Below are 15,256 nucleotides of genomic sequence, written 5' to 3'. Positions count from 1 at the left end.
GAAGAACAGGGCAAACGATCCTGGAAAAATACAGCAGAGTGCATCAGGGAGAGGTGTTATACTTGGCTGCAAAGCTCTCTCCTAAGTAATCACTGGGGGTGTTGACTTGCCTTTCTTTTATTTTGCTTATTAAATATGATCTGTGATGCTGTTAGCACTTTGCATGTCACACTGAAGCTTCACACTAGAAAAGAGCTGGGATGGAGATTCCTTAGCCGTGGTCCACAGCGCACTGGTGAGCTCACCGTGCCTGCGGTATGCTGGCTTTCGTCCTGGACTTCAGTTGAGGGGAACAGAGCCAAGGGAAGGAGAAGAGATGAGATAAACAGAAAAAGCAGAAGCCATGGTCAACTTTTACAGGAAGGTCAATGCCCACATTCCCCTAAAGACCTCTTAAAAAGAGGCACAAATGTTTTTTCAGTATGGTTTTCCATGTAATGTAAATTGCCACAGGGATGTTACACAATGACTTGGAGGATAAGTGCCCATGAGGCAATTTCTTTATTGAGATGTGGAGCTCATCACAGAAAAGCTGCAAAACACCTGTAGGTGTGGGACTAAGTTTCTACTCTTACTGGAATAAAATATACACTGGTCATTGCTTTTCAAACATACAACATCTATTTCTGTCTATACTCTGAAGGATTCCTTCATTTTTTCACAGATGGGATAGTTTACCTGGCTTCTAGCAGAATTAAAAACATTAAACCAAACAGTTAAGGTGGCCCATGATGAAGAGAAGCTGAGTGACATTAGCAAAGTGAGGAAATGAAATGTGTGAAAGGCAAGATTATGCTAATCCTGAGATGCAGTGCTAGAAATTGCTTTGATGCACCAAGGTATTTCTCCAACCACTATATATGCTGTATTCCCCATGAATATAATAAAAAGCTCAGCACTGAAGGATTCAGATGTGTGACCTAATGGTCACAGATGTTGAGGGAAAGTTTCCTGTTGACTCTAGTGGCCTTTGGATGACAATCTTTTGCAGGAAGCACCATTAATTACTAGAATAGCTTAAACTATATCAAAACCCTAAAAAAATTAGCTCACTAATCTGTATTTATTTATGCCACATTTTCTACCTTAAATTAACTGTCCATCTCAGGCTGATCTATTTTAAATAATTCTTTCTTTCTGAAAGTTTAAAAGCTTGAGTCATTTGCAATGATGAAGTTGCAGGGAAAGCTCCTTTTCCACCTCCTCTCCCCACCCCCACGTTACAGCACTGTGGAGGCCTTGTTCATGAAACTTCACTCCTTCGCTCCATTAGAAGAACTTGAAATTTGACTGTAAAATGGCTTTTCAGACAGAAAAGTCTCTTTCACATCTTTGAAAGACAGGATGAATGCAGAAAAATCTAGGTTTCAATGACAAAAATTGTCCAAGACATCTTTGGTCCAAAGGATTTGTACTAAACTAGAAAGGGACTTTCTACAAGGGCATGTAGTGATAGGTTAAGGGATATTGGCTTCAAACTGGAAGAGGGTAGGTTTAGATTAGATGTCAGGAAGAAATTTTTCACTATGAGGGTGGTGCAACACTGGAACAGGTTGCCCGGGGAAGTTGTGGATGTCCCATCCCTGGAGGTGTTGAAGGTCAGGCTGGATGGGGCTTTGAGCAACCTGGTCTGGTGGGAGGTGTCCCTGCCCCTGGCAGGGGTGTTGGAACTCGATGACCTTTAAGGTCCCTTCCAACTTAAACCATTCTCTGATTCTATGATTTGCCAGCCCAGAGCTGACCAGGATCAATGCAGATCACAACTGGGCCAGTGCACAGACATCTGAGAGCTTGCAAACTCACCCCTGCTGAGAAGCGAGGGAAGGAAAATCAGGGATGATTCAAGGCAAGAGAAACACCCACATATCCAACAGGGATGGGAAGAAATTTAGTGGCCAAAGATGGAAAAGAAGCAGGTTTGCAACAGCTCCACCTACACATCTTTAAGTGACTGATCTACATTCCCTTACAGTATGGCTATGGTATAGAATATTCTACACTTCACACTGATTTTCATTTTTCTGTGCAGATTTTCACAGCCTTTCCTTCCTCCTGTGGCTTTTACTACCCAAGAAGGGAGAGAGGCGGAACAAAAAGCTGCAAACCAAAGGGAGTGTGGGTGTGAGGGGGTTTATGTGTGCTTTGGTTTCAAAGCTTTGGCCTGAAAGGAGATATTTGCGTTAACAGACTACAAAAGATGGATGATTTGCTGTACTGACAAAGTTAGAAACTCCCGCAACGTCAACACAGTTCATTGAAAGTTAAAAGGGGGGCGTGTTATTTTTAGGTGTTAAGTAATTCACAACATTTTGTGTTTAAAATAAAATATTCATCTGTATCATTATGAGTCATCTTTGTTCAGATAGCTTATTAAAATATTCTTCTTATGTAATACTATCATCCAACATACCTGGGACCTCTATTTTGTGCTGAAGTTGGTGTACACCGGAAAGTCTACCTAGATATTTGTGTTATAATAACAAAGTAAAGCAGTATGTCAGGTATAGTCACTATTAACAAGTTGTAAAATATTGACTTCTCTCACAATATTTTCAAATACTCTATGTCTTTTCTATTATTATTTTTCTGCTGCAGTTTATATGCTGCATGCCTGCAGCCAGGAACATGTGTTTCCAATTATCTGAGCTTTCCAAAGCAGCTTTGCGTTCAATAGTAAGTTGTGGGTTTTTTTAAGGTACAGCTCCTCCTCCCACAGAAGTTAATATTCCTCTCCTTTTTCACACAGCAAACAGCAGTGGCTCTTGATTTCAGGCCCATTTTAGAAATCATTTAATTTGGAGGTCCTCAAACAGGAATGTTATTTTCTTATAAACTTCTTGTACGTTTTATGAGACAGAACCAAACTTTCATGTTGAATGTATATAAAGTGTTGAAGCGAGAGAGGGAAAACTGATGTCATCCAGTTTGCCTTGTATGACATTTTCTCTAGTTTCCTGTACAGTGAAGAATCCAATTTGACCACTAGAGTCATAAAGGTTGAAATGTTAGATAGTATCCCATCCTTACAACTCATGGTTAGGCCTTACAAATCCCATCCCTGAAGCACCTGTGGAACCTGTGACCTGTAGCATATCCGAGTCATGTGTTGTAAGGCCATAAGCTGTGATTATCCCCGTTTGTACATGAAGCATTGAGGCAGACACGTGTTTGTGCCTCTGTGTTGGCTTGTATTTGACATTTCTGTGTGCAGCTCTGTGTCCCATCATTTAAGGATGTGAAGGTAGTTGAATGTGTCCAGAGAATGGCAGCAAAGCTGTTACCTGTTACTTGGGAGAAGAGACCAACCCCCACCTCTCTACACCCTCCTTTCAGGCAGTTGCAGAGAGCGATAAGGTCTCCCCTCAGCCTCCTTTTCTCCAGACTGAACAACCCCAGCTCCCTCAGCTGCTCGTCATAAGACTTGTGCTCCAGATCCCTCACCAGCTTCATTGCTCTTCTTTGGACATACTCCAGCACCTCAAAATCTTTCTTGTAGTGAGATGCCCACCCTTCTATATAGAGAGTGTGGTTGAATACTGCAACATGCTTCCTGGAGTGATGGTCGATGCCCCAAGCATGTCAGTATTTAAGAGACATTTGGACAATGCCATTAACGGTCTGCATTAACTTTTGCTCAGCCACAGAGCGGTCTGGCAGTTGGACTAGATGAACACTCTAGGTCCCTTCCAATTGAAATATTCTATTCTATTATTCATCTGTATCAATGAGGCATTGGCCTCCATTCAGTCTTCAGTCTGGGTAAGACCATGGACTCATCAACCAGAGAAATACAGGCACAGACATGCAAATTGAGACGCAGTGCCCATGGACAATGCAAACAAAACAAATGGGAAGCATCTAACAAGAAAATGGACTCCCTGAGGCATAGTTCATCAAGATAAGAGATGTAGCCAGGGACCCAGGCTGTGTCTTACCTGAGCAGAACGTGTGGGACAGTGTATTAGGGGAGTGGGATTAGTGCACAAACCTGGGTCCTGCTCCAGGTTGGTATGAAGCCAAAACACAACTGGACACAGCAGTTTGGAAGTGCCCTGAGGTCTGTCAGTTCAAATGATGCCTGGGTGAGTTGCCCAAGGCCAGGATAAGAGCTTGAGCTCAGCACTATCCTTGACTCTGCTTAATGAATCTTTATTAATGACTCAATCTACTGCCTTTGTATTGGGAAAGGAATGGAAAGGGATCAGGAGTGAGCCACCACAAACGTCATGGGCACCACTGGGGCAGAGCATACTCTGGGCTCCAGGCAGCAGAAAGGCCGGTCTGATCATGTTAAGGTGTTAGAAATAGGTTATAAACCCCTGGCCCTTAGTCACTGAGTAACCAACGACTGAATAGCAGGTCACTCATCTGACCTCCACATGAGGAAAAGGGCATGATCCCTCATTTGTATGAAAAGCACCGCATAAACACTACTGCGTGGCTGCCCTGAGCACCAGGAGATACGGGTACCTCTTTCTGAAGCACAAAGCTAGTAGGGCAGTGTGCTGTGATTAAATGGTAGGAATCATTCATGTTTTGTGCTGTGTAGCCCTAAACAAGATCTATGGTCAGCATAATACACTGCAGCATTTGAACCCTCCGATGATAACACCACAGAGTGCAAGTGAGGTATCTCTACTGAGCCAGGACAAGTGCTTCAGCCAGCGAGCACTCTTAGAGGGACTCACAGCAAGTGAGAGTGGGATGAAGGTGGTCACCACTCCCCGCAGAAGAGCTGAAGGAGCCTCTCCCAAGGAGAAGCCTATAACCAGAGCAGAACAGTGATGCAATGGGGAGAAAGATGGGAATAAGACATCTGCAGAGCACTTCTCTCCTTCAGGGAAGTGCTGCAGTTCTTCTGTGACAATAACAAATCTTCTCTCTAGTCATTACGTCCTTCTCCCCAGGAACCATCAGACCTCTCTGTTGATGGTCTCCAGTGCTTAGGTATCAGAGGACAGGAGCTGCAGCCTTTCTGAGTATGAGATACAGCACTGTCTGATTCATCGGATCTAACAGAAGCAACCACACCATTTTCTCCTCGCCATCCTGGTTTCTCCTTGCAGAAGTTCCATCTTCGTGCAGCAACCCCAACCTGCTCCTGGGCCACCTCATTTTTACTTACTCTGTTCAGGTCCATAACACGTGAGGCTTGCATTTTGTCCTGCTGCTTTGTTCTCAGCCCTGTTTCCTCATCAGCATTTGAGGGTTTGGATTTTGGTCACACATACATATGCATACACATAAAAATCTGAAGGCCTAAAGGAGTATAGTCAAGGGGATAGATTTGGCTTTGAGTTTATCTGTCTTGTTGCCATGATGGACATCCCCAAATCATGGATATTGTCTCCAAATGCTGTAACTGGAATTAGGAATAGCATATTTTTTTTTGGGGGGTGGCCTTTCGATTTCCAGACCCCACTAAAGCTCCCTGGGCTAATAGCTCTTGTATACAGTTTATGCTGTATACTAATATACAGTGCTTATAGCATATGAAGCTTGCAGCATTTATAGCAGTGTTGACTCTCAAATGTCTATGACAAGTCTCATGGCACCCATCCATACTTTTAAATGTTCAGCTCCTGGTGATAAGGGATTGACAAGAGTTTTAGCACTAATTTTTATGCATGCATCTAGTCTTCATTTGTAAAAAATGCTTAAAATTATTGCTCATATGACTTACAAAGACTCAGATCATGAGAGTCATTCCCATGAGAGATGCATTTCATTTTTACAAAAATCCTACAATTGCTAAACCAATCTGTTGATCATCTGGGGATTTGTCATAGTGTTTATTAATGTCTGGAATTCACGTGCTGTATTTGTCATTTAAATTTTCTGCAACAAACTAATGACAACACACTGAGAAGGCATCGTTTTAACTCATTTTTACAAAGGAAGCTAGGGGGTTGGACTAGATGATCTCCAGAGGTCCCTTCCAACCCCATATGATTCTATGATTTTATGAAGACTTTGGTGGCAAAGGGAGGACAAGCTGGGTGCGATGCTCACAGTGTGTCCAAGGCGTCCTCCTTAACCCAACCCTTTCTGCACAGCTGACAGCCTGAAAACCTATAGAGAACAATACAAAGTGACATTCATAAATTCAAATTGCAGCCTTTTCCTCACTCAGCAGCATTTAATGTCTACTTCTGTTTGTGGTATATAATTCAACTTATAGTTGACTCTGAATGTTATCTGGAGTATCCACATACCTCTGGCAAACAATGGAGCCAGCAGCTATCCTCACACCACGGGGATGTCTTTAGGTGATAGCTGTTTTCCTTAGTGCCTTTTACTGATTATATATCTAGACTGCATATTTTGAGCAGAGCTGGTTAGAAAAAATTGTTTGGACATGTCTTTTGTTTCCTCTTTTCATATGCCACCTCGGAAAAACAAAATTTCGAGTGAAAAAGAGAACTACGAAAAAAATCCCCCTTTTTTTTTTGCCATTTCAACAAGGAAGAATCAATGAAAAGGAGAGGCAAAAAAGGAAATGGTTTGGTGGGTTTTTTCCTATTAAAATAAAATTTAAAAAAATATTAAAACATAAAAACAGCTGATTATGAAATGTGCACAGCCTCCCGTTCATTGGTACAGCCTGTAGTTACCACCAAGGGTCAAGTGCTTCTTGTCAAGGCAGTTTCTGATGCCTGGACCTTTTCGTAACGTCAAGAGGTGCTATTTGCTTAATAAATGTACAAACATGTCGTTAAACCTGTTAGAACACAGCTTCTGCTGTGTTTCACTGAATGAACACTGGGGAAAGTGGCAATGTTTCTCGTGCGCTGTAAGAGCACGTGGTTTGCTGCTGGATGAAGGGGGCTCGGTGCGTTTCCTAATGCACCAGTGCCAGCAGGGATGCTGATCTCACAAGTAAACCTCCTCGACAACTCATTTAGGAAGGAGCGGACTAGTAATAAAATTGGCAGGGATCTCCAAGCAAACATGTTAAAACTGAAAGCCAGTGCACAAAGAGATATGTTTTGTAGCGCAGCAAGAAATCTCTAAACCGTTTAATTACCGAAGTTTTGTGAGAAAAACAGTGTTTATAGCTTATGGTAAGTTGTGTCAGTGTTTATGAAATCCTTTTGGTTAGTGTTTTCTACTCATTTTCTCTAATGTTTGCTAAGTTTTAGCACATGTTGTTGTAAATCCAGACAGAGTCACAGTGTGAATGGGGAACTTTGTTTAAGCAAAGTGTCGCGGTGTTTCTCTGGCCTCCAGTTTCAGGTAGCTACTGAGAGGTCTGGGATTTCTGAGCACACAGGGCTGGCCATGTTCTAGAAGGAAAGTAAATTAGTTTCGTGTGAATAGATTAAGTCATTTTTTTACGGGTGTAAAGCCTCAGGGTGACTAAAAGATGAAGATGACAAAGCCGGGACCTGTAATTTTTTTTTTTTTCCTCCAAATGCTTTAATTATTGTGTTGAATTCTTCATCAAATCCAGTAAGTGCAGTGGTGAAAACTAAAGAACTGATCTTTGTTTCAAATCTATACTAGAAAAAAAAATTCCTAACTATTTAGAATGATAAGGCTTGTCATTGAAACATGAAAAATAACAGAGCTTGGGGCCTCTTAGGTTAATGATAACACTTTCACGAGCATTTTGTTCACAATCTCAATTATAATTCCATGAGCTTTATCTTTCACATACATAGCTAAACCCTTTTAATCTTTAATGAACTGATTTGTCTTAATTCAGTAGCTGTAGAGTTCTTTGTGGAAGAAGTGAGAATTCCATTATCAGCTCTAGGACTACAGAAAGTGACATCCCGGGGACATAGTGGAAGGGAGCAGAAAGCTCAGCTGCTGCGGGTACATCAAGGGTGGATGTGGTGGAGGGTTTTTTTCCAATTTAAAAGAAAGTGTCTTCACATCTGTATTGAGTAAGGCCACTGGCGCTTTTTTTTCTCAGGTGATGGTGGATTTTTTGCAGCTGCTGTGCCTTTTCAGGAATCTTTATCCACTTTTAAGCTTTGATAATACTGCTGGCCTGAGTTTGAAGTTTTCTCCCTACTCTGTTTCTGCCGAACATTTCTGTACAGTTTATTTTTGTCACCTTTGTTATTCTACCTACCATGTTGTCCCTGTTCTCCCTTTTACCAAGACTGACAATAACACCTCTCTGTAGAGCTTTTCAACAGAAATTTCTCATCAAATGAAACTTTTCACAATAAACACGACCTTTTGTCAATTTTTTTAACTAGAAAAACAGAAAAGTATAATACTTTTTGTAGTTCTGTAGGGAAATTTTTGGAGTTGTTTTATAAACCGATAGTCTTCCCTTGACCATACCAATGAATGTTCCCCCTCCCCCTTTGAAATTGTTCTGGAGAAAAAACAGTTTTGCAGCAAGCACTTGCTCTTCTGCGTACAGCCTATTGAAGGTAGCTGGAGGACGCTGGTCTTTTTAATTATTGCTTTATCCCCTCTCACCTTGACCTAACTCTGCCCTGGCAGGGAATGTTTGCCTACCTCTAACTGATTTACAGCAGATGTTAGCAGTAATAAATTATATCCCACTTCCTCCAGCTCCTTTTTTTTTTCTAGAGCTGCTTGAATGTTTTCAAATGAAAAGTCTCTCAATCTTAAAAGGCATTTTTTTCAAAATGCATATTTTAAGGGTTTATTAATATTTTCTCTTTTTTCCAGTTATAGTGAAAAGCAAAGGTTGCGCTTTACTCTTTTCTTCTGTTTTTGCTTTTCTTTTGCTCCTGGAAAGAGTTGCACTAAGGGGAAAATACAAGAAAAGGGAAGGTGAAGAAAAAACGTGACAACAGAAGAACTCCTATGGAAAAAAGTGAATAACTGAAATAGCTCACTGGCAAAGCACATGGAACAAGAAGGAAAAAAAAAAGTCCAACCCTGACATGTTTTAATTTTTCCCTGTTTTTCCACCAGTTCCCTCCTGACATCATCAAGCAACCATTTGGTACTTGTTTCATGTAGCACGTGCTAGGCAAGGGGAATGACTTCATGCCTCTAAAGCCAAGCCTTTGTTCTACCAGCTATTTGCACAGATGCTGCTGCCAGCACTCCAGCCACGCTCCTAGGGACCGACCTCCATCCCCCGCATCATACATCCTAAAAAGTACTAGGAGAATGACTGGGAATGTGAGGTTCCAACTTGAAAGATGTTTCCTGACTCAGAACTGGGCTGGAGACCAGAGGAGATTTCCTGAGGCAGGGATGCCCCAAAAGCCCCGTTTTCCACCCCAGCTCTGCTGCCAGGCTCCCTGCGGTGTTGCTTGGCCAACACAACCTATCTCAGTAGACCAGGCGTGATTTCCAAGCCTGGCCACTTCCAGGGAATGCTTTAACTGATGCTGGTTTGCCAGAGTTTCTGGCTTTGAAATAATAAGCAGAAACACATCGTAAGTAGTTGAAGGTGCTGAAGAAAGCCTTTTCTTGTAATGCTCCTATTTTTCTCCTGGTAGATACCCTACTATAATGATATAGGTTAATATTGCATGTGGGACTTGCTTACATTAAGGGTACTTCAGATGAGTTAATTGCCAATGCCTTGAGCAAGGGCACCAATCAGTGGATAATATCTCTGTGTCTAATCACTTCCACCAGCAAATGGTAAAGTGAAATTCAAGGTACTAATTCTTATTGTTTCTTTATTGCTATGAAGTCCTAGGAGAACCAGAAAACCTGAAGACATGGCATTTTCTTTCTAACATGTTAGATAAGCAGGTCTGTCCCAAAAAGTCAGTTTTAAGAGCGAAGAAGCATACTTGGAAGTGGGCCCTTGCCTTAGGAGTCAGTGACCTCTGAAAAGCAGTGAAGCCTGCAGTTGTCCTCCTGCAGAAAATGCAGTGAAGTCCCCACCCTGCAAACACAGAGGGGCTTAGTTCTGTGTGTGTGTGTGTGTATGTGCACCCATAGTACTATGGATTCCAGTTGGACAACTCTCACCTCAACATCACTTCGTTAATTATATCTCTGTCAGCTCTACAACATATTATTGTTTCTTCTTACAGTTGTAGAGTTTTACACTAATAGCTTAACCAAGGTAGATATAAATGAATCAATTAAGAAGCCTCAAAGAAAAAAAAGGAAAAAAAAAGAGTGATGTTGTTAATGTCAGGGAGTGAACCACAAGACACAAAGAGCAAAGTCTATATTTCAGAAATAAGCAACCAGCTAGGCTTCATTTACTAAGGACTGCAGAGTCTGATCCTCAATTCTTTGACAAAATGGCATAAAGAGAGTTTTCAGACTCCCTCTGTTCCTTTAAGAACACTCTCCCTCTAATTTCTAAGGTGCCCCCCCCAGCCCTGCTGCACCAGCTCAGGAGTAAATCATCACTGGTACCCTGCAACTATCTTACAGACAGCCATATAAATCTTGTGTTACAGCAAAAGAGAGGGGAAAAAATCAGGTTAATCTAATTCCTGACTACCAGGTAGCCACGGCTGGGGGCACACAGGCGTTCAGGCAGGTTGCCCAGCTGTTGCAGGGCTCAGGGTGCAGTATCATCTCCTCTCAAGGAGAAAAATCATACGCTTTTTAATTAAAGCATTACTATGTAGGAATAAAGGGAGGGAAATATCCTCGGCAGAGCAGCGAGGGAAGGAGCGGGCAGGGCTGGCTGCGGGACTGCTGCTCAGACTTTGGAGCGCTCAGACTTTGGAGCCCCCCGGGGCAGCTTGTGTTTCCAGGCGTTGCATATCTGATTTCAGGCTCAGCCACGGGCAGGCTAAGGGTTAACGGGAGACGCAGCACGTTAACTGTATCTGTGGAGATTATGGCATGTTTATCCAGTGTTCAGATTTCCTGTCTGAGTGTTTGGATTTCCTGAAATCCCTGCTATCAACCCAAGTGCAGACCTTTTTTTCTCTGTCTCACTTTTTTTTTTTTTTTCCCCCTTCTTTTTTTTTTTTTTTTTTTTACCTTTGCTCACATGGTAGGTTTTCCTTCCTGCTCTCTTTCCAGTTGTAGTGCCTGTGTCTCCTCACCGGTCAGGACATTTATGGATGCAGATCAACACTCTTAGACTCCAGAATTCTGGGGATCGCCGTACATTGGATTTCCTTTTTTATTATTATTATTTTATTTCGCCTTATTTTATCCTTTTGTGGCAAGAAAACCTGAAGAAACATGCTCTTTCTCAGCTGCCCATGGGAGAATATGTTTTAGTCTGAGATGGAATAATTTTTTTTTTTTTTTTTTTTTTAACTTTGCTCACATGGTAGGTTTTCCTTCCTGCTCTCTTTCCAGTTGTAGTGCCTGTGTCTCCTCACCGGTCAGGACATTTATGGATGCAGATCAACACTCTTAGACTCCAGAATTCTGGGGATCGCCGTACATTGGATTTCCTTTTTTATTATTATTATTTTATTTCGCCTTATTTTATCCTTTTGTGGCAAGAAAACCTGAAGAAACATGCTCTTTCTCAGCTGCCCATGGGAGAATATGTTTTAGTCTGAGATGGAATAATGGCCTTAGGTTTGAGGACCAAATCTGGAATGGGAATTCAGACCGCACGCGTCCTGGTGAGTTACAGCGCATTGGGGCTGAGCGTGGCTGGTAACGAGCAGCTCTGAGCTGGGGACAAAGGCTGAGCACGTCCATTCAATGTGGCTGCTGAGCAAACTGCAAAAAGCAGATGGGTGAAGCTGAAGTTAGAACTTTTTTCCAAAAAAAGCAACTGAAGCCCATTTTTAATTCCTAAAAATACCCGCTGCTCTGCAGCCGAGATAACGTCCAGGTAAACTTTGCTGTAGTAAAACGTACAAGGCCAGATTCTGCAAGTTCTTACTCATGTAAGTTTTACTCACATAAACAAGCTCAGTGTTTTAAATCAGAGCTCATGTAAGAAAAGGCTTCCAGAATGGGGCTCACATTGTGTAAATTGCAATTTCTCAATCTCAGCAAAAACTAATCTTAAAAATAAGAATTTTCTGAATGTCTTTGCATGCTTCCTTGGCCTTTCATGTTTTATTGTTGATCTAGATTTAAGTTGTAAGAAGAATCCATGTGCCAACTATTTCTCTCATTGTCTCTTAAATAAGTTTGCAGTAGGAGTGAAAACGTATTTCATGCAGCAATGTTCCGGGAGGCCAGAAAGGGGCTTTCTGTTGTTGGAGGGAAAATGCTGAGTGCTATGCTGCTCTGAATGAACTGGAAAGCTGCATTCAGACATGAGGCTTAGCTAAGGTTTTAGCTTCATTTTTGGACGTGAGAGTGCATGAGAGCATTATTAGCTTTAGGTGGTTTCAATTAAACTATGGTCACAAATGCGACGAGTTGACCGGTCTCAAAATCAGTGACTCAGCATTTGAAAAGAAAAAGTCTTCTTTTTGCACCTTTTTGAAGCTGATTTCATTGCTGGCACCCGTGGAAGTGTTGCTGGAGTAAAATGTGGAAGATAAAGCATCATCACTGTTGCAACTTTTGTTCTGTCCCATAGCTGGAGGGTTGTGGTTGCGCTGAACATTCCTGAGCTGCTCTTTGGAGCTGCTCCAGGCATTCGGTTCTCTAATTTTAGGGGAAAAAAGCTTTATTCAGAAATTGCTTAGATGTTAGGAAACATCTATAGGGAAAACAGCTTTCTATAGTAATTTTACTTCAGCCCTGATTTTCATTAGACTATTGAAAATGTCCTGAATCCTAACATATAGTACTGCATGTCAATAAAGATATTTTAACATTTAAATTCCTGGGGTTTAGCAGGAGAGACTACTTTCTTTTTTTATACCAACAAGTAGAAAGAATCATTTTCCAAATTCTTTGCAGAACTTCCAAATCTGAAGTTTTAAAGTCATTGCCTGGTGTGCTGGCTTTCCGCACAGCCCTTTGGATGTGATCCTGCTGCTCTTCTTCAAGGTTTTCTTTGGTATCAGTGGAAGGTTTGTGTGAGACTGGCCAGACCAAACTCATGTCTTTTCTGCCTGCAAGCCTTCAGGAATTCAGTTTTAATTATTAACATGGGGCAATGCTGAAATCGATGGCATTTTATGCATTGAAATGCCAGTTCTTGCTTTGTACGTAGCTTTTTACTCTCTCAGTTGTAGGGGATTGACCCCAAAAAACCAAAAGGGAGGACAAGGAAGCCCTCACCTGAGTTAGACTGGACCTTGGTGCCCTGCCTTGTGGTTGACATGCAATTTAGTGGTCTGTGGTTATGGATGTGATTAAATTGGCTATGGCAGAAATGTCCTCCTCTCAAAGCTGGCAGAAGAGTCAAAATGTCATTAACGATTAGTGAACCAAAAAACACACAGAGTACAGTTGAGGACTCAGGGGAAATACTCAGACTTGTCTAGATCTACCCAAACCTCCTCGCTGTGGGAATTTCCTTGGCTGTCCAATGAGCGGGAGGCTTGGGACTGGGTTGGTTGGGGGTTTTTCCCCCATTTTTTGCAGGACTGTCAGAAACTTTCTGGTTTCAGCCAGGTTGGAAATGCTGTGGGAATAGTTTTTCTGGTGGTATTTTGGTATTTCCTCTTCTGCTCACACCCAGACCAGGAAGCACAGAAGCACAACCTTCAGCTCATTGTGTACGTGTTTCTTTTTATAAACCTGAATTCTCTTCCCTCCCCCCCATTTTTTTTTCTTGGCCTGATAGACCGCACATAGGTTTAAGGTTCTGTTTGATTTAGACTGTGGGAGTTTTTTGTACCTCTTCATATAACTATACCAAGCACTAAATAGTTCCTTAATAAGTGATTATCACATTAGTATTCATTATCTAAGTGCAATAGTACCAACTCAACTACCTACGGCCAGTAATGTTAATGTGCCAATACAATGTCCTAGCTGTTTCTGCTGGCATTTACTCCTGCATCTCCAGCAGCGTGAGGCCACTAAGACCTATCTACTCAATTTCCCCTGAAGAAATTCTGCAAAAGGTCTTCTTTTTTTTTTTTTTGTAACCAACTGCACCATCAAAGTCTTTAAGATGAGACATTTGTGCTTTAGATTTCTTTCTCTCCCTCTTTTTCCCTTTCTGCATCAGTGAGGAGGTCCGACTCATGCGCCCTCACTCCGTGTGTCCAACTCATTCACCATCACGACTGCCAGTCCTCCTGCCTTTCTTGCTGTTGTTGGCAAGTGTGGATAAACAGTTTTGACAGGCACGGAGTCCTTCAGAGCTAACTTCATACACAGAGTGATGTTTCTCTCCTCAGATGATAAATGGACCAGAGGAACTTAACCACTTTCACTGAAACTCTTCCCCACATCCAAAGCTTTTAACCCCTCCTTTTCACACCGTTTTCCACAAAAAGCAAAGAATGCAATTTTGTTTCAGACCCAAGCAAAGCAAATCATGTTTGGGTTGCAGCTTTTCCCTCAAGACTCTTCTAGCCACCTTACAGAGTCTTTAATCTGCCATTTTATAAATGAAAATAAACTTAAGATGGATCTTAAAGTTGGCCCATGGCAAAAGGATTATTTATGGTTCCCCTTGGGTCCGCTTTCGTGAGTGCTACATGAACAGCCATGCCGATCGTGTTTGGAAACCGTCCCCATGTAGGATTGGGTTTGTAAGACAATTTGCGCCTCAGAGGCTTCACAGCCCTCAAAAATACAAGGACATACAAGCAAAGGGAAGTTAATTTACTTAATGAAAAACTGTAATTTCAGAAGCTTGAAGTAGAGGCAATAGAACTACTGAGGGGTTTTGAGCTCTGTACTTATTTTGGGGTGCTTGTTTTCTCGTTGCTGTCGGCTCTAAGTCTCTTGCCTGAGCTTTGGGGAGCTGCGGTGCTTCAGAGAGAGGGCATGAGGTGGGGGAGGGAACAACAGTGAGGTTCGTTATTTCTGATGCTGATTAGCAGCAGGGCTCAGCCTGGACCACATATCACTCTCCTCCCATGTGGTACCCACGAGCCAGGCTCCATCCATGCTGAACAGGGCATGATGTGAAGCTCCTCGCTCAGTCCCCCCTGAGCTCCAAAGCCAAGTTCATCCCCCTGCCCCCCCCAACCGAGAGGCAGTGATGCTTTTCGTGTATCCTCCTCTATCTCGGCTGGAGTTAACAAAATCCATCTGCTTCTGTGAGTCAGCAGAAAAGTATTCGGCTTTTATAAGAGTTAAGGGACATAGGATAGGGCAATGTCAAAGCGCAGAAGTCTTCCCCTGGCTTGGCAGCTTGGCGTTTGCACGGCACGCACGGAGAGGAGGTGGCGTTTTCGGTTCCCATCCACCAGACGCGCTGATTTACACCAGGGGAGGACTTGGCCCACGGTGTACACGGCCAGGGCTGTCGAACAAGGCTCCTTTCATCAGTGGTAAATGC

The 15,256-nt window shown here is 42.4% G+C and overlaps 1 protein-coding gene across 5 annotated transcripts in view; it reads left to right on the top strand.

Moving 5' to 3' along the window:
* The window catches only part of ASAP1 (ArfGAP with SH3 domain, ankyrin repeat and PH domain 1), a 180,535-nt gene that overhangs the window by 19,693 nt on the left and 145,586 nt on the right, over positions 1 to 15,256 (top strand). For 4 of the 5 annotated variants that reach the window (XM_014965381.1, XM_014965378.1, XM_014965380.1 and 1 more), the window contains exon 1: positions 11,263 to 11,507. The exons of the other annotated variant lie outside the window; for it this stretch is intronic. The gene's annotated coding sequence lies outside the window, so the exon portion shown is untranslated. Of the gene's footprint in view, positions 1 to 11,262; positions 11,508 to 15,256 lie in introns of those variants that run through there. 5 annotated transcript variants of the gene reach the window in all.

The sequence above is a fragment of the Calidris pugnax genome, unplaced genomic scaffold, assembly GCF_001431845.1.
Source record: "Calidris pugnax isolate Ruff unplaced genomic scaffold, ASM143184v1 scaffold41, whole genome shotgun sequence".
Classification (NCBI taxonomy): domain Eukaryota; kingdom Metazoa; phylum Chordata; class Aves; order Charadriiformes; family Scolopacidae; genus Calidris; species Calidris pugnax.
The sequence above is the reverse complement of the archived record's forward strand: the minus strand, read 5'-3'. Positions and strand labels throughout refer to the sequence as shown.